Genomic DNA, 11,239 nt, shown 5'->3' on the forward strand with positions numbered 1-11,239 from the left:
GAGACTTACCCAGAAAGACTCACAGCTGTAATCACTCTTAGAGACTTACTCAGAGACTCACGGCTGTCATCTCTCTTAGAGACTTACCCAGAAAGACTCACAGCTGTAATCACTCTTAGAGACTTACCCAGAAAGACTCACAGCTGTAATCACTCTTAGAGACTTACCCAGAAAGACTCACAGCTGTAATCACTCTTAGAGACTTACTCAGAAAGACTCACAGCTGTAATCACTCTTAGAGACTTACCCAGAAAGACTCACAGCTGTAATCACTCTTAGAGACTTACCCAGAAAGACTCACAGCTGTAATCACTCTTAGAGACTTACCCAGAAAGACTCACAGCTGTAATCACTCTTAGAGACTTACCCAGAAAGACTCACAGCTGTAATCACTCTTAGAGACTTACCCAGAAAGACTCACAGCTGTAATCGCTCTTATAGACTTACCCAGAAAGACTCACAGCTGTAATCACTCTTAGAGACTTACTCAGAAAGACTCACAGCTGTAATCACTCTTAGAGACTTACCCAGAAAGACTCACAGCTGTAATCACTCTTAGACTCTTACCCAGAAAGACTCACAGCTGTAATCACTCTTAGAGACTTACCCAGAAAGACTCACAGCTGTAATCACTCTTAGAGACTTACCCAGAAAGACTCACAGCTCTTAGAGACTTACCCAGAAAGACTCACAGCTGTAATCACTCTTAGAGACTTACCCAGAAAGACTCACAGCTGTAATCACTCTTAGAGACTTACCCAGAAAGACTCACAGCTGTAATCACTCTTAGAGACTTACCCAGAAAGACTCACAGCTGTAATCACTCTTAGAGACTTACCCAGAAAGACTCACAGCTGTAATCACTCTTAGAGGCTTACCCAGAAAGACTCACAGCTGTAATCACTCTTAGAGACTTACCCAGAAAGACTCACAGCTGTAATCACTCTTAGAGGCTTACCCAGAAAGACTCACAGCTGTAATCACTCTTAGAGGCTTACCCAGAAAGACTCACAGCTGTAATCACTCTTAGAGGCTTACCCAGAAAGACTCACAGCTGTAATCACTCTTAGAGACTTACCCAGAAAGACTCACAGCTGTAATCACTCTTAGAGGCTTACCCAGAAAGACTCACAGCTGTAATCCCTGCCAGATATGAATTGAACATATATTGACTCAGGGGTGTGAATACTTAAGATATTTCTTTATTTAAAGTTCAATACTTTTGCAAGAATTTCCTTTTTTTTCCTCACTTCGTCATTATGGGGTATTGTGTGTAGATGGGCGAGATAAAAACATCTATTTAATCCATTTTGAATTCAGGCTGTAACTGTCACACTCTGACCATGATTTGCGTTGTTTGTTTCTATGTTTTGTTTGGTCAGGGTGTGATATGAGTGGGCATTCTATGTTGTATGTCTAGTTTGTTTATTTCTATGTGTTTTGGCCTGATATGGTTCTCAATTAGAGGCAGGTGTTTGTCGTTGTCTCTGATTGGGAACCATATTTAGGTAGCCTGTTTTGTATTGTGGTTCGTGGGTTATTGTCTATGTTATGTTACATGTTAGCACTCAGTTGCTATAGCGGTCACTGTTGGTTTGTTGGTTTTAGTGTACTTTGTGTTTTTTTCGTCAATCGTTAAATCATGCATTCACACCACGCTGCGCTTTGGTCTCCTCAATACAACGATCGTGACAGTAACACAATAAAACGTGGAATACGTCAAGGGGTATGATGACTTTCTGAAGGCAGTGTACAGTCCCAAATAGAAAATCACCATATGGGTCTGTCATCCACAAACGGCTAACATTTGGGTCAATACAGTATGTGTGAAGACAGAAGCTCAAGAACAGAAAAAACCCAAAGTCCAACCACCAACCCACAGAGTTCTGCTGAGCTATGGGAAAAAATGACAGTTCCTCCAATCTTGCAATTCATCAGCTATTGACCCCATAAATCATGATCATTTTTCATAGGTGTTCCACATCAGGAGTGCAAGTACCAGACTTGCACTACAGCTAAAGTCAGGGTAGCTTTCCAAGATATCCCAGCATCCATTACATCACTAAGCATTTCTCTATAACATCCCAGAGAAAGTGCTTATCCAGTAGCCTACAGTACACTTGTCTTATCCAGTAGTCTACAGTACACTTGTCTTATTCAGTAGTCTACAGTACACTTGTCTTATCCAGTAGCCTACAGTACACTTGTCTTATCCAGTAGCCTACAGTACACTTGTCTTATTCAGTAGCCTACAGTACACTTGTCTTATCCAGTAGCCTACAGAACAATTGTCTTATCCAGTAGCCTACAGTACACTTGTCTAATTCAGTAGCCTACAGTACACTTGTCTAATTCAGTAGTCTACAGTACACTTGTCTTATTCAGTAGCCTACAGTACACTTGTCTAATTCAGTAGTCTACAGTACACTTGTCTTATTCAGTAGCCTACAGTACACTTGTCTTATTCAGTAGTCTACAGTACACTTGTCTTATTCAGTAGCCTACAGTACACTTGCCTTATTCAGTAGCCTACAGTACTCTTGCCTTTGTGAAAACACAAAACGCTAAGGATTTTAATGTAATGCATGGATGAAAGCGATCAGAGTGCTTTTCGCACTTTCAAGACCACTGTCTGGTTTGGATAATGTTCATGAACATGAAACAACTAAATAACTAACACATCACAAGAAATATATAGACAGAGCGAGAGAGAGACAGAGAGAGACAGAGAGAGAGAGAGACAGAGAGAGACAGAGAGAGAGAGACAGAGAGAGAAAGAGAGAGAGAGAGAGAGAGGAGACAGAGGAGACACAGAGAGGGGAGAAGGGGGAGAGAGCGGAGACAGAGAGAGAGAGACAGAGAGAGAGAGACAGAGGGAGAGAGAGAGAGAGAGGCAGAGAGGGAGAGAGAGAGAGAGGCAGAGAGGGAGAGTGAGGCAGAGAGAGAGATTGACAGAAAGAGAGAGATTGACAGAGAGAGGAGACACAGAGGGGGAGAAGGGGGAGAGAGCAGAGACAGAGAGAGAGAGACAGAGAGAGAGAGAGAGAGAGACAGAGAGAGAGAGAGAGAGAGAGAGAGAGAGGCAGAGAGGGAGAGAGAGAGAGAGGCAGAGAGGGAGAGTGAGGCAGAGAGAGAGAGATTGACAGAAAGAGAGAGATTGACAGAGAGAGAGGAGACACAGAGGGGGAGAAGGGGGAGAGCGCGGAGACAGAGAGAGAGAGACAGAGAGAGAGAGAGACAGAGAGAGAGAGAGAGAGAGAGAGAGGCAGAGAGGGAGAGAGAGAGGCAGAGAGGGAGAGGGAGGCAGAGAGAGAGGGAGAGAGACAGGGAGAGAGAGAGAGAGAGAGAGAGAGAGAGACAGAGAGAGAGAGAGAGAGACAGAGAGAGAGAGAGAGAGACAGAGAGAGAGAGAGAGAGAGAGAGAGAGAGGCAGAGAGGAGAGAGGCAGAGAGAGAGAGATGACAGAAAGAGAGAGATTGACAGAAGAGAGAGATTGACAGAGAGAGAGGAGACACAGAGGGGGAGAAGGGGGAGAGAGCGGAGACAGAGAGAGAGGAGACACAGAGAGGGGAGAAGGGGAGAGAGAGCGGAGACAGAGAGAGAGAGAGAGAGAGAGAGAGAGACAGAGAGAGAGAGAGAGAGGCAGAGAGGGAGAGAGAGAGAGGCAGAGAGGGAGAGAGAGAGAGAGGCAGAGAGGGAGAGTGAGGCAGAGAGAGAGGAGACAGAGGGGGAGAAGGGGGAGAGAGCGGAGACAGAGAGAGATTGACAGAGAGAGAGGAGACAGAGGGGGAGAAGGGGGAGAGAGCGGAGACAGAGAGAGATTGACAGAGAGAGAGGAGACACAGAGGGGGAGAAGGGGGAGAGAGCGGAGACAGAGAGAGAGAGACAGAGAGAGAGAGAGAGACAGAGACAGAGAGAGAGGAGACACAGAGGGGGAGAAGGGGGAGAGAGCGGAGACAGAGAGAGATTGACAGAGAGAGAGGAGACACAGAGGGGGAGAAGGGGGAGAGAGCGGAGACAGAGAGAGAGAGACAGCGAGAGAGGAGACACAGAGGGGGAGAAGGGGAGAGGGCAGAGACAGAGAGAGATTGACAGAGAGAGAGGAGACACAGAGGGGGAGAAGGGGGAGAGGGCGGAGACAGAGAGAGATTGACAGAGAGAGGGAGACGGGGGGAGACAGAGAGACAGAGAGAGATTGACAGAGAGAGAGGAGACACAGAGGGGGAGAAGGGGGAGAGGGCGGAGACAGAGAGAGATTGACAGAGAGAGAGGAGACAGAGGGGGAGAAGGGGGAGAGAGCGGAGACAGAGAGAGAGAGACAGAGAGAGAGGAGACAGAGGAGACACAGAGGGGGAGAAGGGGGAGAGAGCGGAGACAGAGAGAGAGAGGAGACACAGAGGGGGAGAAGGGGGAGAGAGCGGAGACAGAGAGAGAGAGACAGAGAGAGAGGAGACACAGAGGGGGAGAAGGGGGAGAGAGCGGAGACAGAGAGAGAGAGGAGACACAGAGGGGGAGAAGGGGGAGAGAGAGAGAGACAGAGAGAGAGAGGAGACACAGAGGGGGAGAAGGGGAGAGAGAGAGAGAGACAGAGAGAGAGATTGACAGAAAGAGAGAGGAGACACAGAGGGGGAGAAGGGGAGAGAGCGGAGACAGAGAGAGAGACAGAGAGAGAGATTGACAGAAAGACAGAGGAGACACAGAAGGGGGAGAGAGTGGAGAGAGAGAGACAGAGAGAGAGAGAGAGGAGACACAGAGGGGGGAGAAGGGGGAGAGAGCGGAGACAGAGAGAGAGGTAGAGAAAACATCGGCCTAAACATCAGCGCCACTGGTAACCTCTACAAAGCTGTGAGTGAGCTGAGAGACGAGGCATAAGGGCCTTTATACCATTGTTAAAGTATGGGAATTCTATTGCGGGATGTAGCACACATGAGGACATTTTTCTCTGTTGAAATAATTTTGTCATTAATTTCCAGCCAGATGTAAAATGTTCCTGCTTTTTTTTTTACTTAATAGAGTGGGTTAGGGACTTTGCCTCAAAACCTAATGTTTACCTGGCCCACCACTCCACCCTGGACTTGAACAGCCTTTACGACCAGGTCCACCGCTATAAGATAGCAATCCCAACTTGTGCAAGAACCCTGAAGTTCATCACCCTCAACCGTAGCCCCAGCACCGCACACAAGAGCAACAAGGGACACCTCGCCAAGACCAGAGAAACACCCTCCCAGACCTGCAAGACCCCCTCCTGAAGGACCTGCACCGAGAGAACCCATGCCAAGAGAACCTACACCCAGACCACAGCATCACCAGCCACACCCCAACCAGCTAAGACCACCCCTGCAGCAAGGACCTCAACACGACAGCAGGACATATGCAAAAACCTAAGAATGAAATTGAGAAACCTATCCAACCAAAAACATAGAGACCCAGATAACCTGAGTGTACGCCTTCACTATGGTGAACCACTAAAACAATACAGAAATACACCACGGAAAAAGACAGAAAGTCAGAATTCAGCTCAATGTAATTGAAGAATCCATAGAATCTAACCACTTCTGGGAAAATTGGAAAACTCTAAACAAACAACAACATGAAGAGTTATCTATCTGAAACGGAAAGTTATGGATAAACCAATTCTCCAATCTTTTTGGCCTTATAACAAAGAACAAACATCAAAAACATATACATGTTCTAATACAATCTTAGAATCAACTATTAAATATTACTAGAACACACTGGATTCTCCAATTACATTGAATGAAATACAAGACAAATACAAACCCTCCAACCCAAAAAGGCCTGTGGTGTTGATGGTATCCTAAATGAAATGACAAAATACACAGACCACAAATTCCAATTGGCTATACTTAAACTCTTTAACATCATCCTCTGCTCTGGCATATTCCCCAATATTTGGAACCAAGGACTGATCACCCCAATCCACAAAAGTGGAGAAAAATTTGACCCCAATAACTACCGTGGGATATGCGTCAACAGCAACCTTGGGAAAATCCTCTGCATTATCATTAACAGCAGACTCGTGCATTTCCTCAGCGAAAACAATGTACTGAGCAAATGTCAAATTGGCGTTTTACCAAATTACCATACAACAGAACACGTATTCTCCCCGCACACCCTAATTGACAACCAAACAAACCTAAACAAAGGCAAAGTCTTCTTGTGTTTAGTTGATTTAAAAAAAAAAAATCAATTCAATTTGGAAAAAGGGCCTGCTATACAAACTGATGGAAAGTGGTGTTGGGGAAAAACATACAACATTATAAAATCCATGAACACAAACAACAAATGTGCAGTTAAAATTGGCAAAAAAACAAAGACATTTCTTTCCACAGGGCCGTGGGGTGAGACAGGGATGCAGCTTAAGCCCCATCCAAATACATTTAAGCACAGTTTTTCCACAATTCCTGACATTTAATCGTAGTAAAAATTCCCCGTCAAAAGGTCAGTTAGGATCACCACATTATTTTAAGAATGTGAAATGTCCGAATAATAGTAGAGAGAGTGATTTATTTCAGCTTTTATTTATTTCATCACATTCCCTTTGGGTCAGACGTTTACATACACTCAATTAGTATTTGGTTGCATTGTCTTTAAATTGTTTAACTTGGGTCAAACGTTTTGAAGTCAAATGTCTACTGTGTCCTGTTCCACAACCAAGGAGGATCTAAAGCAGCACTTAGAACTTATGTACAGATTCTGTCAGACCTGGTCCCTGACAGACCTGGGCCCTGCACAGACCTGGGCCCTGACAGACCTGGGCCCTGCACAGACCTGGGCCCTGACAGACCTGGGCCCTGCACAGACCTGGGCCCTGACAGACCTGGGCCCTGCACAGACCTGGGACCCTGACAGACCTAGGCCCTGACAGACCTGGGCCTGACAGACCTAGGCCCTGCACAGACCTGGGCCCTGCACAGACCTGGGCCCTGACAGACCTGGGCCCTGCACAGACCTGGGCCCTGACAGACCTGGGCCCTGCCAGACCTGGGCCCTGCACAGACCTGGGCCCTGACAGACCTGGGCCCTGCACAGACCTGGGCCCTGCACAGACCTGGGCCCTGACAGACCTGGGCCCTGACAGACCTGGGCCCTGCACAGACCTGGGCCCTGCACAGACCTGGGCCCTGACAGACCTGGGCCCTGACAGACCTGGGCCCTGCACAGACCTGGGCCCTGACAGACCTGACAGACCTGGGCCCTGACAGACCTGGGCCCTGCACAGACCTGGGCCCACAGACCTGGGCCCTGACAGACCTGGGCCCTGCACAGACCTGGGCCCTGACAGACCTGGGCCCTGACAGACCTGGGCCCTGCACAGACCTGGGCCCTGACAGACCTGGGCCCTGACAGTAAGTCTCAGTAAGACAAAAAATAATGGTGTTCCAAAAAAGGTCCAGTTCCCAGGACCACAAATACAAATTCCATCTAGACACAGTTGCCCAAGACCTGGTTAAATAAAGGTAAAATAAATAAATAAAAAAGAGCACACAAACAACTATATCTACCTCGGCCTAAACATCAGCACCACAGGTAATTTCCACAAAGCTCTGAAGGATCTGAGAGACAAGACAAGAAGGGCCTTCTATACCATCAAAAGGAACATAAAATTCAACATACCAATTAGGATCTGGGAAAAAAAATACTTGAATCAGTTATAGAACCCATTGCCCTTTAGGGTTGTGAGGTCTGGGGTCCGCTCACCTACGAAGAATTCACAAAATGGGACAAACGCCAAATTGAGACCCTGCATGAAGAATTCTGCAAAAATATCCTCTGTGTACAACGTAAAACACCAAACAATGCATGCAGAGCAGAATTAGGCCGACACCCGCTAATTGTCAAAATCCAGAAAAGATTCTACAACCACCTAAAAGGAAGCGATCTCAAACGTTCCATAACAAAGCCATCACCTGGAGAAGAGCTCCCTAAGCAAGCTGGTCCTGGAGCTCTGTTCACAAGCAGACCCCACAGAGCCCGTGGACAGCAACAGCAACACAATTAGAACCAAATCATGAGAAAATAAGATTCATTCACTTGACAGTGACACACATTGGAAAGAATTTACAAAAAAAAGAGAGCAAACTCGAATGCTATTTGTGACTGACCCTAAACAGAGAGTACACAGTGGCAGAATACCTGACCACTGTGACTGACCCTAAACAGAGAGGACACAGTGGCAGAATACCTGACCACTGTGACTGACCCTAAACAGAGAGTACACAATGGCAGAATACCTGACCACTGTGACTGACCCTAAACAGAGAGTACACAGTGGCAGAATACCTGACCACTGTGACTGACCCTAAACAGAGAGTACACAGTGGCAGAATACCTGACCACTGTGACTGACCCTAAACAGAGAGTACAGAGTGGCAGAATACCTGACCACTGTGACTGACCCTAAACAGAGAGTACACAGTGGCAGAATACCTGACCACTGTGACTGACCCTAAACAGAGAGTACACAGTGGCAGAATACCTGACCACTGTGACTGACCCTAAACAGAGAGTACACAGTGGCAGAATACCTGACCACTGTGACTGACCCTAAACAGAGAGTACACAGTGGCAGAATACCTGACCACTGTGACTGACCCTAAACAGAGAGTACACAGTGGCAGAATACCTGACCACTGTGACTGACCCTAAACAGAGAGTACACAGTGGCAGAATACCTGACCACTGTGACTGACCCTAAACAGAGAGTACACAGTGGCAGAATACCTGACCACTGTGACTGACCCTAAACAGAGAGTACACAGTGGCAGAATACCTGACCACTGTGACTGACCCTAAACAGAGAGTACACAATGGCAGAATACCTGACCACTGTGACTGACCCTAAACAGAGATTACACAGTGGCAGAATACCTGACCACTGTGACTGACCCTAAACAGAGAGTACACAGTGGCAGAATACCTGACCACTGTGACTGACCCTAAACAGAGAGTACACAGTGGCAGAATACCTGACCACTGTGACTGACCCTAAACAGAGAGTACAGAGTAGCAGAATACCTGACCACTGTGACTGACCCTAAACAGAGAGGACACAGTGGCAGAATACCTGACCACTGTGACTGACCCTAAACAGAGAGTACACAATGGCAGAATACCTGACCACTGTGACTGACCCTAAACAGAGAGGACACAGTGGCAGAATACCTGACCACTGTGACTGACCCTAAACAGAGAGTACAGAGTAGCAGAATACCTGACCACTGTGACTGACCCTAAACAGAGAGGACACAGTGGCAGAATACCTGACCACTGTGACTGACCCTAAACAGAGAGTACACAATGGCAGAATACCTGACCACTGTGACTGACCCTAAACAGAGAGTACACAATGGCAGAATACCTGACCACTGTGACTGACCCTAAACAGAGAGGACACAGTGGCAGAATACCTGACCACTGTGACTGACCCTAAACAGAGAGTACACAATGGCAGAATACCTGACCACTGTGACTGACCCTAAACAGAGAGGACACAGTGGCAGAATACCTGACCACTGTGACTGACCCTAAACAGAGAGTACACAATGGCAGAATACCTGACCACTGTGACTGACCCTAAACAGAGAGTACACAATGGCAGAATACCTGACCACTGTGACTGACCCTAAACAGAGAGTACACAGTGGCAGAATACCTGACCACTGTGACTGACCCTAAACAGAGAGTACAGAGTAGCAGAATACCTGACCACTGTGACTGACCCTAAACAGAGAGGACACAGTGGCAGAATACCTGACCACTGTGACTGACCCTAAACAGAGAGTACAGAGTAGCAGAATACCTGACCACTGTGACTGACCCTAAACAGAGAGTACACAGTGGCAGAATACCTGACCACTGTGACTGACCCTAAACAGAGAGTACAGAGTAGCAGAATACCTGACCACTGTGACTGACCCTAAACAGAGAGGACACAGTGGCACAGTGGCAGAATACCTGACCACTGTGACTGACCCTAAACAGAGAGTACAGAGTAGCAGAATACCTGACCACTGTGACTGACCCTAAACAGAGAGTACAGAGTAGCAGAATACCTGACCACTGTGACTGACCCTAAACAGAGAGTACAGAGTAGCAGAATACCTGACCACTGTGACTGACCCTAAACAGAGAGTACACAGTGGCAGAATACCTGACCACTGTGACTGACCCTAAACAGAGAGTACACAGTGGCAGAATACCTGACCACTGTGACTGACCCTAAACAGAGAGTACACAGTGGCAGAATACCTGACCACTGTGACTGACCCAAACTTAAGGAAATCTTCTCTATGTACAGACTCAGTGAGCATAGCCTTGCTATTGAGAAAGGCCGCCATAGGCAGACCTGGCTCTCAAGAGAAGACAGGCTATGTGCACACTGCCCACAAAATGAGGTGGAAACTGAGCTGCACTTCCTAACCTCCTGCCCAATGTATGACCATGTTAGAGACACATATTTCCCTCTGATTACACAGACCCACAAAGTATTTGAAAAAACAAATCAAATTTTGATGAACTCCCATATCTATTGGTTGAAATACCACAGTGTACAATCACAGCAGCAAAATGTGTGACCTGTTGCCACAAGAAAAGGTCAACAAGTGAAGAACAAACACCAGTGTAAATACAACCAATATTTATGTTTATTTATATGGTACTTTAACTACTTAAACTATTTGCACATCATTACAACACTGTATGTAGACATTATATGACATTTGAAATTTTGTAAGTGTAATGTTTACTGTTAATTTTTTATTGTTTATTTCACTAAGTGTTTATTATTTATTTCACTTGATTTGACATGATTTCCCATGCCAAAAAAAGCCCTTAAATTGAAATTGAATTGACTTGAGAGACAGAAGACCGAAAAAGAGAGAGAGAAAAAGAGGAGCGAGAGAGAGAGAGGACAGAAAAAGAGGAGAGAGAGAGAGAAAGAGGAGCGAGAGAGAGAGAGAGAGGACAGAAAAAGAGGAGAGAGAGAGAGAGAGAAGAGAGAGAGAGAGAGGAGGACAGAAAAAGAGGAGCAACACTGAGAGAGAGAGGACAGAAAAAGAGGAGAGAGAGAGAGAAAGAGGAGCGAGAGAGAGAGAGAGGACAGAAAAAGAGGAGAGAGAGAGAGAGAGAGAGAGAGAGAGAGAGAGAAAAAAGAGGAGCGAGAGAGAGAGGACAGAAAAAGAGGAGAGAGAGAGAGAAAGAGGAGCGAGAGAGAGAG

Source organism: Oncorhynchus tshawytscha, linkage group LG29 (assembly GCF_018296145.1).
Source record: "Oncorhynchus tshawytscha isolate Ot180627B linkage group LG29, Otsh_v2.0, whole genome shotgun sequence".
NCBI classification, from domain to species: Eukaryota; Metazoa; Chordata; class Actinopteri; order Salmoniformes; family Salmonidae; genus Oncorhynchus; species Oncorhynchus tshawytscha.